A 19,855-nucleotide genomic window follows, 5' to 3' on the forward strand; every position below is an offset into this window, starting at 1 on the left:
AGTCAAAGATAAATGATAATTTACCGTTTGGTGATAATATTTTATAACAAATGAAGTTTTTTAGTTTTTTCTCGAAAGACTTTCTACATTTAAATATAATTTATGTGAATTAAAACCATCTAAAATGTCGTTACTCTCATAAATTGAGAAAAAAATTTTTATTGGCTATTATAGATCATACTTTTTATATTTTTTAAGCTCCTCGTCATGTTTATAATCTTGCAAAACAGACAATGAATAGATAATTTTAGGAAATATTAAAAAAAAATTTTTGTTTAGAAACTTCAGATTCAAACTTTCTTTTAAAGACTAAATACAATGAAAGACAATAATTTATGGCTGCTTGTGTTGCTTTGGTATCGATGAAAGTTTGGATTTATGAAAATTTGTCCAAATAAATATGAAAGTTTGTGAAAATGCTGATGAATATAAATGAATAAAAGCACAGAAAAATTTACGTATAATTGTATATAAATACAAATGATTCCATGTAAACTAGATCATCTGTGCAATTTTACAGTTGTATACATGACCAACTGAACAAATAAAATTCCCTATTTTTAAAAATATGTACAACTAATAATATGTTTATTTGATTTTAGTTCCAAAAGTATAAATGGAAAAATTAACATTACTATAAATAAGAATTTATAAATTTACTAGCTAATAAAAAATATCATTTGAATAAATAATTAATAATATAAGTGTATAAAAAAATGAATGATATATTCACTTAATGAACTTATGTATTCAAAAATATAGATCTGGATGTAAAAATACTATGATAATTATTTGAACAAAAGAAATTGCGGATAAATAATCGTAATGAATCAATGTAGAAATGATTTTATGAATAAATGACATTATGATCATTGGTATTTTTAAGTTTGTGTATAAATAAACATTTGTAACCATGATGATCGGTTCAAATGAAAGCTGTCCGAATGGAGGTTTGAATAAATGAAATTCTATCCAAATAAATCGAGAAAAATGAACATCTGCAATAAAGTTAATCTGTAAAAATGAATATTTGTCCGGAAGTTAAACTGTAAAAATGAATATTTGTCCAGAAGTTAAACTGTTAAAATAAATATCGGTTAAAAAGAAGATTTCCACGATCTCCCTCTAGTAATTTTATACTGTCAATATTTTAGATTTAGAAATAGTAGCAGTCACTTTCATAACTTTCATTACTATTTTTATTATAATTTTATTTAAAGTAAAACAAATATTCATACAACTTTTACAACTCATTATCTAAACGTAAAATCTATTACAATATATGAACTATTATTATGCTAATAAAATTATTAGAGAGATATCGTGGAAATCTTTTTTTTAACCGATATTCATTTTGACAGTTTAACTTCTGGACAAATATTCATTTTTACAGATTAACTTTAATGCAGATGTTCATTTTTTTCTCGATTTATTTAGATAGAATTTCATTTATTCAAACCTCTAGGGCTTCACACAAGACGAGAGTAGGCGAGAATACTAAAAATCTCGTCTCGGTCTCGAAAATTCCGAAAAAATTAAGTCTCGTTCGAGTCTCGGTCTCGTCTCGTTACCAGTTGTCTCGTTTTGTCTCGCTTAGTTCTAAATATTAAGAATAAATATCATATGAAATGAAAAATAAATAATAAATTATTTTTTTAAACTATAATTAAAACGTTTTTTATACAACAATATTTTTACATATACATAAATTATTTAAGTTTTGACATTCTCAATTTTATCTTTTAAATTACACGATGACCAAGAATTCAAACATAATAACGCTTGCATCACATCATCTTTCAATGATGTACGTGATTTTGTCATGATCATACCTGCTGTAGAAAATAGTCGTTCAACAGGTACGGATGTAGCCATTATACTAAATAAATCTTTGGCCATCTTGGAAAGGGTAGGAAAAGCTTTTTCATGCACTTTCCACCACTCCAAAATATTTGTGTTTCTATCTTCTCTTTCTAATCGTAAATACTCTTCAAACTCAGCTTTCCAATGTTTCGAAGTTTTATATAGGCTATTAATATCAATACATTTTTTAATAAAATCGTTACAGCTTTCAATGACAACGCTCTCAGTTGGTTGATTATTGAGGGTGTTTTTAGCGTATTTTTTATAACACTCTTCGAAACATAGGATAGCTTCATTCTTCATTTCTTTACCCCAATCGGTTTTGTCGAATATTTCGACTTTATGCCGAGGATCTAAAATCAAACTCGAACAATAAACCCAATTGGTTTTCCTGTAATGCTTTAACATCTTATCTCTAGATGCTTGAAAAGCAATTAATAAAGTTTCATCAACAACAGTGCGATTTTCTTTATTGTCTAACTCAAAAATTGTCGAATCAATACCTGAGATAAGTATGTTAAAAGCAACAACAACAATTGGTAACGTCACATATTTTTCACCACAAATTGTTTCCGAAACTATTTTGAAATTTTTTAAAAATATACATATTTGTTCAAGTAATAACCACTCATTTTCATTTAGTCTTAACATACTTATACTTTTATTATTTTCATGACTCAACCAGAATAAATTTAAACTATTTTTTAAATTAATTCCTACTTCAATCATATCATGAGTGCTATTCCATCTTGTCTTAACATCCAAAATAGGTTTAATATATTTTGTTTTTGTGATGTTACAAAAATCAATTAATTTATTTTGTAATTGCTCAGACTTTCTTATTTTAATGAAAGTACTGCGCAATTCACAAATAGCGGATGATGGACTGAAATCAGTTGAAGTCATTTCAAACAATTCGTCTTCATCTAAAACGTCATGATTGAGTTCTTCATCATTAACATTTTCTACTTTAGAGATTAAACTATCCAGAATATCACTCTCAGATTCAAGAAAGTCTACTTTTAACATTTTCATAATACAGTAGAACCTCGTTAAGTCGAACCTCGATAAGTCGAAAACCTCCTTAACTCGAAGAAATGTTTCATCCCCTTCCCTCCAAACCCCAAAACCTCCGTTGCTCGAAATTTTTAACCTCTATAAGTCGAAATGATTAGTGAGTCCCTACAAGTTATTTATGTACATATTTTCCCTCCATAACTCGAAAAATTAAATTTGACCTCTGTATCTCGAACATAGCAATATTTTATTTTATAACATCTACAACTTGATTGTTTGAGACTTTTGATACCTTTAAGAATTTGCCGACAGTGTAAGTATACACTGATAAAAAAATTAATTTGACTCAAGAGCCAAAATCTTGAACCAAGAATACCATTTTGACGAAAATGATTTTCTTGAGTCAAGAGAATAAATTCTTATGATAAGAAAAATTTACTTATATCAAGATTAATTTCTTGACTTAGTTCAAGATTTAGGCTCTTAAGTCAAGTTAATTTTTTTATCATTGCACCATTGTTTCTTAGGAGTAGATAATGAATAGAATTACCCATATTTATGACTCATGTTAATACGAATTTAAATTTTAAAATTTGACTAATTATTTATTTTACCCCTCTACCTCAAAATTTATAAAAATGAATCTCAACCTCTTTATGTCGAATCAAAATCCGCCTAAGTCGAAATCCTCTATAACTCGAAAACTCTATAACTCGAATTTTTTTGCCTCTCCCTTGGAGTTCGAGTTATAGAGGTTCTACTGTATCTTGAACACCGAGATTCAAAATATGGGCAAAACAACGAAAATGTTGATTGATATGATCAAAAGATTGGTCATTTTCTGCCATCAAAACATTTAATTCACTCATAAATGTAGTGTTTGCCGCTGCATTATCAAGGGTTATTCCTTGAATCTTATTCTCTAACGCGTATTCTTTAATGCATTTAAAAAAAACTTTTGCGATATCTTTTCCGCTATGTCGACCACCAGAAGGTACAAAATCTAAAGCTAAAGATTGTAGCTGCCAATTATCATCGATGGATGAAGTGAATAGTTACGTCTGACGCCCATAGTGACATTGGCATATCAGCTATAACTATTGTTGATGTTACTATTCCCACCATAGCCAAATCATCTATGCTGACGATTTTTATATCGAATCAAAATCTTCTAAACCATACAGTATAGTGTTCACACCCATAGTGACATAGTGATATCCGCAATGTATTTCTTTCCGTGTACGGTAAATGAAAATTGAGAACAGTTATTATTCAAAATTTCCTTTACTCTCACTCGTTGAATGTGAAAATGCTCCATCACCATTCGCCGAGCACAATTACGTCTGGGGACACTGATGTTGGGATTCAAAATATGAAAAAAATTTTGAGTGTCGTCTCAAAATTAGGCTTTTGAATGAGCCGTCAGTAAATGCCTCTTCATACCGGTAGAGTTGTTATCTTTTCGGCTAATAATTTTTATCTTTTTTGATTTTTCACACACTAAACATATTGCTTTTTTCTCACCTCTAATTGTTTCAAGTTTGAAAAAATTTTCGAATTTTGAAGTTTTTTTTTTAGGTGGTTGATCAACAGTTTCACTTTCACTTATTTCATCTTCACTTTCATTTGATCTTTGCCTCTTATTTTGGTTATTATCACTAACAATCACACTTGTCGACATTTTACTGTATCTGAAGTCGGAAAATTGTAGATCTTCACTGTTCAAAAGTTTTTGTAAAACTGATGAACAACTCTTTAGAGAATTTCTCTGATCCACATAATGTTGTCAACATGAACAATTTTCTGTCACGCAGTTTAGCATAAATTTTAGTTTTACGGAATACTTGAAACATTTTTTTTGCATCTAAGTTTGTTACCAAATACTTGAGTATTTGACCAGTTATATGATATATACTCCCACAGTTGTATACAATAATTGCTCAAATCTTTACTACAAGAGGTACAGGAAAAAACAAAAAATTTCTCCAGATTTCAAAATAGAGACTAAACTTTCAAAACATCGCTATAGAGGCAATAAAAGTTGTCCGTGAAGTACTGAATTTATAATGAGATTAGTTTTTATATTTGTAAATTCTATTTTTCTCGAAAAATAACGTTAATTATCGCAAATTTGTAACAAATATAATAATTAATATTTTTTTGAAATATTATATAGATAAAACACATTGATGATTATAATGGAAACTCTTTATATTTAATTGTTTTATATAGGTGTTGAAAAAGGACGAGTCAAATATAAGAAAAGTTTACTGTATGTCTGTAATAAATAAGAGGATCTTCCAGGTAGAAAATTTCGAGTAAAAAAAAACTCCTTCAATATTACACACATCTATGACTCTCTCGCTTGTAGACACATTCACAAGCGAGAGTACAAGTGAACCAATTGATTTTTAAAAGGAATCATTCAAATCTAAAATGTAAAAATCTGCAAAAATAAGTAGTTATGATAAGTGATACTGATAAGTAACTATTGGAAGAAAACAAATTGAAGTAAAAATATGAAAAAATCATACTCAGCTAAGGATACCATGATGTTTTGTATTGACAAACTACGATATAGAATATAAATATTAATACGTATACTTCAAAAATTAGAGTTTCAACTTTGAGTTTTTTTTTTTAAAGTTACAAAAAACTTTTTCACAGATGGTCTCCAAATTTTATAGTTTTTGTAAAATTTATTGTTCTCTATGTAGATCTTTTCTAATTTTTCTAATAAAAACTTCATAAAAAAAATTTTACGAGACCAAGAACGAGACTCGGGTTGCGCTATATGTGGTCTCGGTATCGCCGAGAATATTTTCAAAAACGTCTCGTCTCGTCTCGTCTCGCTTTTCTGAGACGAAAACGAGACGAGACGAAAAAAATCTCGCTCTCGTGTGAAGCCCTACAAACCTCCATTCGGACAGCTTTCATTTGTACCGATCATCATGGTTACAAATGTTTATTTATACACAAACTTAAAAATACCAATGATCATAATGTCGTTTATTCATAAAATCATTTCTACATTGATTCATTACGATTATTTATCCGCAATTTCTTTTGTTCAAATAATTATCATAGTTTTTTTACATCCGGATCTATATTTTTGAATACTAAGTTCATTAAGTGAATGTATCATTAATTTTTTTATACACTTTTATTATTAGTCATTTACTCAAATGATATTTTTTATTAGCTAGTAAATTTATAAATTTTCATTTATAGTAATGTTAATTTTTCCATTTATACTTTTGGAATTAAAATCAAATAAACATATTATTAGTTGTACATATTTTTAAAAATAGGGAATTTTATCTGTTCAGTTGGTCATGTGTACAAATGTAAAATTGCACAGAAAATCTAATTTACATAGAATCATTTGTATTTATATACAATTATACGTAAATTTTTCAGTGCTTTTATTCATTTATATTCATCAGCATTTTTACAAACTTTCATATTTATTTGGACAAATTTTCATAAATTCAAACTTTCATCGATACCAAAGCAACACAAGCAGGCATAAATTATTGTCTCTCATTGTATGATTTTAGAAATTTAATTTTTCTAATTACGTCTTCAATAAATTTTGGAATCAAATATAATAAAATTTTCGAAAAAGAACAGACGACTAACTGTCGTGAAAACATTATACATTACCTGGCAATTTAAGAAATTTCGCAAAATGTAATTCGAAAAAAAATATTTGAAAATACATTCACTAATAGCATATGATGAAAACATAATTATATAATACAATAAAGTATCCCGAATAATTTGGTATGAAAATTCAAAAATTGAGGATTTAGTTTTTTAGGCGCTAGCAGAGCATAGACTTCGCGCGTTCATGCTTAAGGCATGCAATTTGATGCTATTTGTTAAATTAGATTAAATCATATTAGATTAATTTAGTCAAAATTTAAGTATGAAGTAAACATTTACATAGACCTAATTTTATCTGTTCAAATCGAATCAGATACGTTAATCAAATATGTTCAATTTGACCAGTGTAAATTTGATTTATTTCCAATTTTTATTCCATGCCATATTTTGAATTTTAAGTAGATATTTAATCAAGGGTACAGAAAACTCTCACTATATACACGAAAAAAAAATTGAAGGAATTTTTACTATTTCACTATCGTAATATTTATTGAATAAAATAGTAGCGGTGGACTATACTTCTTATTTTTTAATTTTTACAATCTACTATTGTAAATTTTATCCAACAAACAAGACTAGCAAGAGACTTAAAAAGTCGAATACTACAGAGCAAATTATACAATATGTGTTTGTGAAATTTACAATTCAACTATTGTAAAAATTCACAGTCGGTTTTTTTTAAATAAATTTTAGGGAGGAAGGAGAGATAGGAGGTTGGGCTAATTTATACCTATACAGTAACCGAAAAAAGAGGTTGGAAATTTCGTCCTATCAAAGAATCGAACCCAGAACTCTTAGATAGCAGCCAGAGACTCTCCCTCTACGCTATCCAAGGTAAACCAATACCCCTGTCCTTTAACATTTACATAAACTCGGAGTCTAGCGCTGTGCACGGCCATCACTCACACTAATTGAGAAACATTCCAATTCAATTATTGTAAAATTTGTTATAGTTCTATTGAAAAGATAACAGAGGCAGCACTATAAATTTTAATATCTTACTTTTTACAATAGTAAGTTGTAAAATTTCATGAATAAATAGTAAATTTTCTTCTAAAATATTTGAAAATTAATAGTAATAAAAGTATAGTCCAGCTTTACAATAGTTGTATCGTAAATTTTCCCAGAAATTTTTTTCCGTGTAGTTTATCAGGTTCAATCGTTATAGTTATAAGGTAACTTCTCAAAACGGATATTAAAAAAATAATAACAACAAAAAACCAGCATTTTTCTGTGATTGCTTTCGAAAAAATATAAAATAAAATTTTTAAAATAACTAACCTTAAAAATTATCCCTGAAACTTTTCGCTATTTTCAATCTCAAGGCTCTCAAAAATCTGTGGATCACTCAGTTATTAATTACGTTTCAAAACAGTTTCGAGCTATCTACTGATGAGCTCATGAATGAAACTTTAATAAATTTTTGAAGTCTTCAGCTAAAAATCTGGTAATACTTGCAAAAAACACTTTTTATTTCATTGTTTTTTTAAGTTTTGAATTGTGGAATTTTTTAAACAATTCAATAGATTGAAACAGACACCTTACCATCTAGTACAGCGGCCGAATAGGGAACTTCCAGGAGCCAAGTAAAATCTAATCTACTCATCAATCGATTGAAATGCTCTGCGTTCAATGCAGTTATTTATAAGAATTTAAAAAGTAACCAAATCATATAAATCGATCTAATTAGAAATTCGGAAATTATCTTGAGAAACCATTTTTTCCATTTACTTATCTTTCGAACGGAGTATGCATATATATATATACAGGGTGTCCCAAAAGTAACGGACGCCATTGTAGCATCTGCTGAAAAAAATAATTCTGAGACGAAAAGTCCTTAGCCATTTTTTAATTAACCGCATAGATAATTAATTATTAATTAAAAATAACGTCTCTTTATTTGTTAGAGAGAGAGAGAGAGCGCCAGTGTCCAGTAAAGTATGTGCTAAACAAAGACACAACTAACTGTATGACTAACTAGCTTTTATAGTTAACGTAGTCACACATATTTATTTACACATTCACACGTGCAAGCGTTTCGTTAGGAACGCACTTGACTAGACACTAGTACTCTCTCTCTCTCTCTAACGCATAAAAGGACGTTATTTTAATTAATAATTAATTATCTATGCGTCTGATTAAAAAATGATAGGAGTATGCGAATATTCGAGTTTATGAATTATTCGCCTCGAATTCGAATCGAATATTTGAATAATTCGAATAGTTCGAATAGTCCGAATAATTCGAATCGTTCGAATAGTTCAAATAATTCAAACAGCCGTTTTCTGTTGATAAACTGAATAATTTTTGTGTAAAAATTAATTCGTTTCATTTTATTTGACTAAATGAAGTGTTCATAATTATTCGATAGTAACCCGAGTCGGGAAAATGAACTTACATGAGCTTAAATCAATTGTTTTAGTATAGCAGTTAAGTTCATTCAAGTTAATTTTTTCAACTTGGGAAAGTCTGCTTATTATTTGTAATAAATATCTCATTGTGTATTCAGACTCCCCGCCTCGGGGCACCTCGCCATTTTGACATTTTTCCGGGAAAATTCGATTTTTTAAAAAATGACATTGAAGGAGTGTAAATATAGACTACATTTGGAAATTCTTTAGCTTTATTTCTAGCTAAAATTATTTAAATTCATTTATTTTTCTCTTAACTCGAATAAATTAAGCCTATAGCTATATTACACTATAGTAATATTTATACAGCCCACACGAATTTTTTATATATTTTATTATTTCACAAATATGAGAAATATCATATACACGGAGAAAATTTTATAGTAGAGTTTACTATCTAGTTATGGTAAAATCTATTAACTGAATTCGATAGTAGTAAATATTATTTAAATTATTATGTAAACCATCTGAATTGTAGTAGTTACCATCCTGATGGTTACTACTACTATTATGATGGTAATCAGTAATAATAGCTATTATTATTTTAACTAGTTACTACTATTATCAAAATCGTAATTCCTAATATAACCTGATGGTTACAGTTACCATCAGTAATAATAATAGCTACCATCTAAGCTAGTAAAAAATATTAAAAAAATTAAAAATTTGCGTTAGCGTGGATGCATTTCTGAATGAACTAAAAGCAGTTGTAGCGCGGTGTAGTACACAAAAAATTGGGATTAAATTCGGATTGAATGTATATTTAAATTTTTATTCGTCTGAAACAAGTTTCAACGCGAAATTTTTCAAAAAAAAATTTGAAATTCCCAAAGAAATCAAAATCTATATATATAAAAATAAATTGCTGTGCGTTAGTCTCGCTAAAACTCAAAACCGGCTGGACCGATTTTCAAAATTTTTTTTTCGTTTTGTTCGCTACAGTTCAGAGATGGTTTAGAAAAATAAAAATTTTTGAAAAACTCGAAAGTTCAGCTAAAAAAATTAAAAAAAAAAAGTTAATTGCTGTGCGTTCGTCTCACTAAAACTCAAAAAAGGCTGGACCGATTTTCAAAATTGTTTTTTTTGTTTTGTTTGCTGTAGTTCAAAGATGATTCAGAAAAAAAATTTTTTTGGAAAACCCAACAGTTTAGCTAAAAAAAATCATTATCATCAATCATCATCGAATAATAAAAAAATATAAAAATAAATTGCTGTGCGTTAGTCTCACCAAAACTCAAAAACGGGTGGACCGATTGAAAAATTTTTTTTTGTTTTGTTCGCTATAGTTAAGGGATGATTAAAAAAAAAAATTAGGAAAACGGTTGACCCTGAAGGCCATCCGTGCAACTTCCCGCTAATTCCATACCTAGGCGCTTAAAATTGCACTTATGACGTGTTTGAGCTCTTCGAGCTCAAAAATACAATTTATATGTTATTTTGAGCTCTCCGAGCTCAAGGAGACAGCTTTCCTATGCTTTTGAATTCTTTGAGCTCAAAAATCTTATCAAAGTTTGATGAAACACGATTTTTAAATTTTCAAACTGCTATAACTTTTGAATGAATTAATCGATTTTCACGATATTGGCAGCGATAGATGTAGTTTTTTAAGCTCTATAAATAATTCAGAATATAAAAATTGATCTGATGAAACATTTCGGAGTTATTACAAAAAAACACTTTTTTCGATTTTTTTCGACAACGATATCTCACGAACGCATCAACCGATTCTGACGCTTTTCATGGTTATCGATGCAGGCTTTCAAGGTTAAGAGCTAATGAGTTTTTGAGGTCGATCGGTTCAGCCAATTCGGAGATATTTAAAAAAAATGAAAAAAAATAAATTTTTTTTTCACTTTTTTTGCGATTTCTCGAAATCTACTGGTCCGAATCGGTTCCGACTTTCAGGAAATCTAAGTTTGGCGAAGACCTTTCGAATGACATTAACTGCGATCAAATCGGTCAAGCCGTTCAGAAGTTATAAGAGGTTTATACACACACACACACACACACACACACACACACACACACACACACACACACACACACACACACACACACACACACACGCACACACACACACAACGACTCAAACATCTCCGAGTCTGAACAAAAAATCACAGCCACCTCTGACCACTCCTAAGAAATTACCACAGCAAGGAGATGGCAACAAGAAGAGGCCGCTGTCCGCGCCCAGCCCTTCCTCAGATATTGACAAGCCAGCACAGAAAAAGACAGCCCGGGATGATACCTGGACCAAAGTGACTCGGCAAAACAAGAAAAAGAAAGAACAGGAGCCAGTGACTCAAGCTGCTACAGCCCAAGACCAGCCAAACAGCGGTGGCTCCAAGAAACCAAGGAGGAAGAAGACAAGAACTAAAGCTGTCCTAGTCCAACCAGCTGAAGGGCGAACATACGCCGATCTCCTGAAGGAAATCAAGGCCAGGGTAAGCCCTGTCGAGACGGGCGTAGATATAAGGTCTATTAAAAAGACGAAACACGGAGGCGTTCTCCTTGAAATGGCTCGAAAGACCGAAGACAGCAAGGCATTCACCGATGTAGTAAGGGCAGCCACTGCAAACATCGGCACAGTCAAGATGCTAACACCAACAACAACGATCGAGATCCTCGACTTAGATGAAATCTCTACCGAGAGCGAAGTCCGTGAAGCACTCAAACGTGAATTCACTGACAACCTGGAGGTCAAACGGGTAAATTTGACAAAACCCACACCACGAGGTAATCGGGCAGCCTTCTGCGAACTAGACGAGCCCAGTGCGATTAAGGCCCTTGACAAGGCCCGTATACGGATCGGTTTGGTGAACTGTCGTATACGCCCAGTAGTAAAAGTAACACGTTGTTTTAAATGTCTTGGTTATGGACACCAAACACGTCAGTGTGCGGGACCAGACAGAAGCAGGTGCTGCTACAAATGTGGCGGAGAGAACCACAAGGCCGTAAACTGCACAGAGAAGTTAAAATGCTTCCTTTGTGCTTCGGACGAAGATGCCCAGGATAGTCTATGCCATATTTCTGGCACTGGAGCGTGTAAGGCATTCCGCAAAGCACTTGCAGAAGCCACGAAAGGTCAGAAATGATACGCATACTACAAGGCAACCTGAATAGGTGCGCCTTGGCGCAAAACCTGCTGCGCCAGCGTGTTTTCGAAGATAAAATTGACGTCTGCTTTATCTGCGAGCAATATCTAAACATCGAAGGTAAAACATGGTTCGCAGACGAAACTGGCATGGCAGCAATTTGGATTGTGAACACAAAGAACGTTACCGTCAACAACAGCGGAGGTGGAGCAGGTTTTGTCTGGATTCAAACTCCCACAACCTACTTCATGAGCGTCTATCTCTCACCTAACGAAGGGATTAGTGTGTTCCGACAGAAACTCGCAAATATAGAAGATGCGGTCACAAAGTTCGACGGCGAAGTTATCGTAGCCGGAGACTTCAACGCTAAATCGGCTGAGTGGGGCGCTGCTTTCTCCGACATCAGAGGAAACGAGGTCGCTGACGTCGTGGCTAGACTCGACCTCATAGTGCTGAACACCGGGAGCACCACGACCTTTAGAAGACCAGGGTACCAAGAATCCATCCTCGACATCTCATTGGCGACTCCAAGGACTGCCAACATGATTAAAGACTGGACAGTATCCGAAGAATACAGTGGCAGTGATCACCAGTTTGTGACATTCAGCGTTGGATTGGCATTTGCTCCGGTTTTACAACGTGACGTTTCTAAGCGGAAGTGGAATGCCAAAAGGCTTGATCCAGAGGCATTGCAAGCTTCACTCGCACGAAGCTGGTGTATCCTCCAGAACAACCCGACACCGGATACCTGCAGCGAGACGGAAAAGGCAGTGCTAAACACGATGAAGGAAATTACTGCTGCATGTGACGCCTATATGCTGCGGCTGAAAAACCAGAGCTTCCACAGGCCGGCGTACTGGTGGTCAGCAGACATAGCAGAACTTCGCAAAATATGCCATCAGCTTCGTCGCCGAGCAACGAGAGCTACGAAACGCTCCCCAAGCCAGGACTTGTATTCAAAAGAGTACAAGCAGGCCAAAAAGACGCTAAACCGAGCCATTAAAGCAAGTAAAGTGAAACTGTGGAAAGAGATCTGCAACGATCTCGACAATGACCTCTGGGGTAAAGCCTACCAAATTGTCGCCAAACGACTTGGAAAGGCTTCACCAGAGGCGCCGAAGTCTCCTGCCTTGATGGAGAGCATTGTAACGGAGCTTTTCCCCAAACACCCACCGCGGGAGAAGAAACACTACACTAAGAACAGCGAAGTAACACCCTTCACAACTAAGGAATTACAAGACGCGGCCAAGTCACTCAAAACAGGAAAGGCACCTGGACCTGATGGCATCCCGGCATCGGTGATCAAAACTGTAGCCCTGGAATACCCAGACATACTCCTGAACACCTACAACGCATGCTTGGCAACTGGCACGTTTCCCGTGGTCTGGAAACGGCAGAGATTAGTTCTCTTAGACAAAGGTAAGGGAACCCCCATAACACCTTCGTCGTTTAGACCACTCTGTATGCTGGACATTGCTGGAAAACTGCTCGAGAAGCTCATACAAGGGAGACTTCACAACGACATAGACCGTGCTGGAGGTTTTGCCGCAAACCAACACGGCTTCCGGAAAAGACGTTCAACAGTCGGCGCGATCCAGAAAGTCGTAGCGACAGCGAGAGAAGCATGGACTGGAAGCCTCAAAGCCCGCAAGGTGTGTCTTGTCCTCACGCTAGACATTAGAAATGCCTTTAACAGCGCAAATTGGAGAGATATTTTGGACGCCCTGGAGCACAGATTTGACGTGGAGCCGGAGAATCTGGCACTAGTCGACAACTACCTTGACGAGAGAAAGCTGATAGCAGAAACCACGGAAGGTCCACAAGAATACGCCATAACGGCTGGCGTGCCGCAAAGCTCAATAATGGGGCCCGATCTATGGAACGCGGACTACGACGAGCTTCTGGAAATCCCGTTGCCAAAGCAAGTGGAGCTAACGGGCTTTGCAGATGACGTCGCGGCCACGATAATAGTAGACAGCGTAGAGGAGGCCGAACTACTCGTTCGGGAAACCATTGATGCTGTCGAGACTTGGCTCGATAAACACCACCTGAAACTCGCAAAACACAAAACCAAGATGGTCGTTCTGACTCGCCAAAAATGGTTCCCAAAACCATTTGCTGTGGACATAGGAGGAATAACGCTAACGTCAACAAGGGCCCTGCGCTATCTGGGGGTAATGATAGACGAGAAACTATCTTTCCGCGAACACCTCGATAGTGCATGCCAGAAAGCCAGCAAGACGGTGTCTAGCCTAGCAAGAATTATGACGAATACTATGGGACCAAGAACCAAAAAGAGGAGAGTCCTTCTGGAAGCAGTCAATTCGGTACTGCTTTATGGAGCGGAAATATGGGCAGATATATTAAAGCAGAAAACCTATCGGCGGAAAATGGCAGCAGTGCAGCGGCGAGGCGCTCTCAGAGTTGCCTGCGCCTACCGCACGGTTTCCGAAACAGCTGTATTGGTCATTGCGGGAGCTGCGCCCATCGACCTATTAGCGTTCGAGAGAGCAAAACTCTACGACGCTAAAATCGGTGTCGAAAACATGAAGCAGGCAAGAACGAGAATAAAAACGGAAACGCAGCAAGAGTGGCAGGACCGATGGACGTCGGGAGAGACAGGCAGATGGACAGCGCGATTGATCCCAAACATCAACGTCTGGCTTTCTCGGAAGCACGGGGACACGGACTTCTTTCTGACCCAGCTACTGACGAAACATGGGCAGTTCAATGCCTATCTATTCAAGATGGGTTTGCACAGCACACCAACGTGCAAATACTGTCCAGACAAAATTGACAACGCCGAGCACACGTTTTTCGAGTGTGATCGATGGAAGGACGATAGAATCTGCACCGAAGAAACAATGGGCACCGCGCTCTCCCCTGAGAGCTTGGTAACCTGCATGATCAAAAAAGAAGAAAACTGGACAGCTGTAGTAGCCTACGCGCAGCGTCTCTTGAAAGAAAAAATCGCAGGAAGGGATTAGAAACCAGTAATAACAAGAAGTAGGTGTCGTAAGGCACAACATGGACTGGATTGAAGTAATGCTAACGCGGTCCTGATCCAGTCTTCCCTGTATCATCTATAGGTAAACGAGAGAGGAGAATGTTTAGTCGGTATTGTTGCAAAATAATATTGTCTTCTGAGTCCGACATACCCAGGTACCAACACCTAGTCCTGGCAACAACACCAAGTCCTGGCATACGTAAACGTATTTTACCTCCTCTATAAAACGCACACACACACACACACACACACACACACACACACACACACACACACACACACACACACACACACACACACACACACATACAGACACCATCGCGGGAATAGTCAGGGAAGCTTCCTAGGACCTCAAAACGTCGAGAACTGATGAAAACTCGATTTTCGAAAAACGGTGTAAAGACCAATAACTTCCAAGTAACTTCTAAGTAATAAAATACGTACCCGTGGACAAAACTCCCCTTTAATGGGTTGGTCACACTAACTGACCTAACAAGACGATCGTTCCCTGATGTGACCCACTGGGAGTAACCGGAACCTCGTGTCGTAGTTTCCGACGATGCAGGCCACGGCTGATGTGAGCTTGCTCTGCCGAGGTGTAAGTTGCAGCAGTGGATCAGGAGCCAGCCACTTCGGGCCTTGATCAGGAAGTACGCAGTGAGTGTTAGAGATCGGAATCTTCACCGCTCCGAGCGAGTCTAGTCCGTCCGTGTATTCCGGGACTGGCTAAGTATTGGCTAGGCCTCAGGGAACTGGGGTAGGAGTACTATCTCCGAGGGTACACCTGGTCCTAGTTATGACAACCCGCTCCACTCCGTACGATGCGCTGGTGAATTTTTAAAGTATGAGTAAAATTCAGGAAAACAACAATAGTGAAAACGGGCCTCATGCCCAACAAGCAGCGATTGAAGCAAGCGCTGAAATGAAGCGGTCACAAGCGTTGGAACGCCTTGAAAAGCTGACCAGTGAGCTAAATGACTTCATCCAATCTAAGGTCAATATCCACAAGGAGATTAAGACCAAGACGACCAGCGTAGCCAATGCCCTCCAGAGATTCAAGAAACTCGATGAAGAATGGCGTTTAACAGTACGACGCACTTCTCGCACTACACCGGAGAAAAGCATTCAAGCAACTGTCGTGAATGAAGAAGCAATGGACACTGGAGCCGAAGGTGACGGTGAATCAGTCGCGGGAGACAGAAGCAGAACCAGCAGCAAGCCAACTAAGAGAAAAGATCGATCTTCTCCCGACCCAACGATCTGCCAAGTTGTGAAGAAAAAGGACCTGAAACCAAGCCCTCCGAAAAACACGGCAGTGCAGAACGCCGGAAAAAAAGAGGTGACTGAATGGCAGAAGGTCCAATCCAAGAAGGAGAAGAAGGAGCAAGCGAGAGAGCGGTTACCAAAATAACCGGTGAACAAATCTCGGCCAGAGCCTAAGCGGAAAAAACCGCGCAAATGGATCAGACCTGACGCGCTAATCATCCGCCTAGCTGATAAGGCCAAGTATGCCGAGATACTACGTCGTATCAAACAAGACGTCCCAGAAGACCAGGTCCGCAATACGGTCGAAAAAATCCACAGGACCAATGCCGGAGACATGCTGATTACGCTATCGAGGGAGAACACCGACAAAGGCCAAGCCTTACAGAAAACTATTGCGGGCATCCTTCAAGCAGAAGCCAAAGTAATCTGTAAAGGGCCACAGGAGACCATCGAGATCCGAGACATCGATGACATGACGACGAAGGAAGACATCCAGGTCGCCTTGAAAACAGAAGTCGGAGAAGCCTGTGAAATACCGCTAGAGGCAATAAAGATCCGTAAGGCCTTTAGAGGTACGCAGATGGCAACAGTCACACTACCAGCGACCACAGCGCGAAAATTACTGGACGGAAACGGCAAGATCCGAATTGGTTGGGTTAACTGTCGAATAAGAGCGACGACGAGACCGATCTAATGTTTTAAATGTTGGCACTTCGGGCACTTTGGATCACAGTGCAAAAATGAAATAAACAGGTCTAATCACTGCATCAAATGCGGTCAAGAAGGACACAAGATCGCTGAATGTAAAAATCCAGCTAAATGTGCAATTTGCGCGGAAAATCCAGAAACAAAAGACCTCGCCCAGTATGCCGGCACTAATAGGTGTCCGATATTCCAGGAGGCGCTTCAGAAGATAACAAACAAAAGAACATGAAGATATTGCAGCTCAACCTCAACCACTGTGAGGCCGCGCATGACCTGCTTGTTCAGACCACGCGCGAACTAGAGCTAGATTTAGTGCTAATTGCAGAACCATATAAACACCTTAGTACCCAACCATGGGAAACGGACAGCACCCTCAAAGCTGTCGTCTAGTCCTGTGGCAAACTTCCTTTTCAGAGTGTCGTCAATAATAGAGAGGCTGGTTTTGTAGCTGCGTGTGTAGATGGGATCCGTTTCTACAGCTGTTATGCATCGCCTAGTTTCTCTATGGAACAATTTTTAGAGTTTCTTGATCGATTAGTCGAAGATAAAAGCCAATATTTTCCCGTGGCAATAACTGGAGACTTCAACTCTTGGGCGGTGGACTGGGGCAGCAAGCTCACTAATCCACGTGGAAAAGCACTACTGGAAGCAATGGCTACACTGGACGTAGTCCTCCTCAATACCGGCGATGCACCAACATACACCAAAGGAGAGGCAAGTTCAATTGTCGACCTAACGTTCGTCAGCAGTAGTCTATTGAAAGGGAGCTATTCCTGGGTGGTTATGAACACCTACACTGCCAGCAACCACAGTGCAATACTTTGGGAAGTATCGACTGGCCAGAATCCACGAAGAGCAACCAGACAGACCAACGCAGTTGGATGGAAAATTAAATCTTTTGACCCAGATGTCTTTGTCGTGGCGTTAGACAACGATCCGATCACCACTTGCAGTGCTGAACAGAAGACGAAGGAACTAATGAGAAGAGTCTCCCAGGCCTACGACGCCACTATGCCTCGAAAACAGGATATGAATCAACGACCGGCGGTCCACTGGTGGAACGACACCATCAGTACCCTTCGTAAAGAGTGTCTTAGAAGAAGAAGATTATCCCAGCGGGGCTATCGACGACCTAACTCTGCAGTGTTATTGACAGATTACAAAAAGGCCCGTCGAGAATTGAATAAAGCCATCAAAGAGAGTAAAAGACGCTGCTGGAAGGAGCTCGTAGAAGAGGTAGAGAAAGATCCATGATGTAGGCCGTACAAGGTGGTCATGACCCACCTAAAATGCCAGTCAATGCCGTCACCCACATGCCTGCAGCTCCTAGAGAGGATTGTTTCCACGCTGTTCCCGAGGCAACGTAAGTTCGCCTATTCATCACCGCAGCTCAACCACGAAGACATTCCACCTGTCACAGAGGAGGAACTTATGGAGACATGTAAACGTGTAGGGAATAATAAGGCGCCTGGATTGGATGGAATCCCGAACATTGCATTAAAAACAGCTATTAAAGCAGCGCCAGCATTATTCTTAGAGACCTACGATTCGTGCATCAAAGAAGGGATCTTTGCTGGAAGATGGAAACAGCAAAGATTAGTACTACTTCCAAAGGGAAAAAAGCCACCGGATGAGCCATCATCTTACCGCCCACTCTGTATGTTAGATACGGCGGGCAAGATACTAGAGCGTATAATTCATCAAAGGATAGAAGCTGTTGTTGATGCACTCTTATCAGACAACTAGTATGGATTCCGGAAAAGACGAGCAACCCTTGATGCAATCAACCTGGTCGTCAATACAGCCAATGAGGCAATCGCCGGGAAGAGATGGAAAGGTGGTACGAAAAAGTATTGTTTGGTAGCTGCTTTAGACATCAAGAATGCTTTTAACTCTGCCAACTGGGACTGCATTATGCGAGCTCTCGAAGACAAAAAAGTACCAGAATACCTGCTTCGAATGGTAGCAAGCTACTTTTCGAATAGGGTCCTGAAGTATGACACGAAAAACGGTCCGAAGGAGTACGATATCACTGGAGGAGTACCACAAGGCTCAGTTCTTGGACCACTCCTGTGGAACATCATGTACGATGGACTCCTGAGAATCGCATTGCCATCAGAGGTCAAGTTAGTTGCATATGCTGATGATGTAGCTGTAGTGATAGTCGCGAAACATCTGGAAGAGATAAATCTGGCCTTTGACATTACATTCGGCCGCATCAACCTATGGATGAATATGATGAATTTGGAGCTGGCCAAGCATAAAACTGAAGCAGTACTTATCACTAGCAGGAAAGCAGTAGAAACAATCAAATTAGAAATCGGAGAACATGAAATTACATCACAACCATTCATCCGATACCTGGGAGTGATGCTCGATGCCTGACTGAACTTTAAACAACAAGTCGAACATGTGAGTACTAAAGCATCAGCAGTGGTAGCTAGTCTATCACGACTAATGCCGAACGTCGGAGGTCCAAAGCAGAGCAGAAGACTATTATTATCATCTGTGATCACATCAGTGCTCACGTACGGAATATCCATTTGGGCTGACGCATTAGAATTACAAGAATCATGGAGAAAGGCTAGACCAGTATGCCGTCTGAGTGCCTTAAGAGTAGCTTGCGCCTTCCGAACAATATCTGAGGAAGCAGTGTGCGTCATTTCTGGAACTCTGCCCCTCAGAGTCTTAGTTGAAGAAAGACGAAACCTATACTAACGGAAAAGGTCAACCACACTTAGCCACAAAGAACTCAGAACAGAAGAACTATATCCCAGCATCGTACGATGGCAATTGCAGTGGGATGCCGCAGGAAAAGGTAG

This window comes from Cotesia glomerata, linkage group LG6 (assembly GCF_020080835.1).
Source record: "Cotesia glomerata isolate CgM1 linkage group LG6, MPM_Cglom_v2.3, whole genome shotgun sequence".
Lineage (NCBI taxonomy): Eukaryota > Metazoa > Arthropoda > Insecta > Hymenoptera > Braconidae > Cotesia > Cotesia glomerata.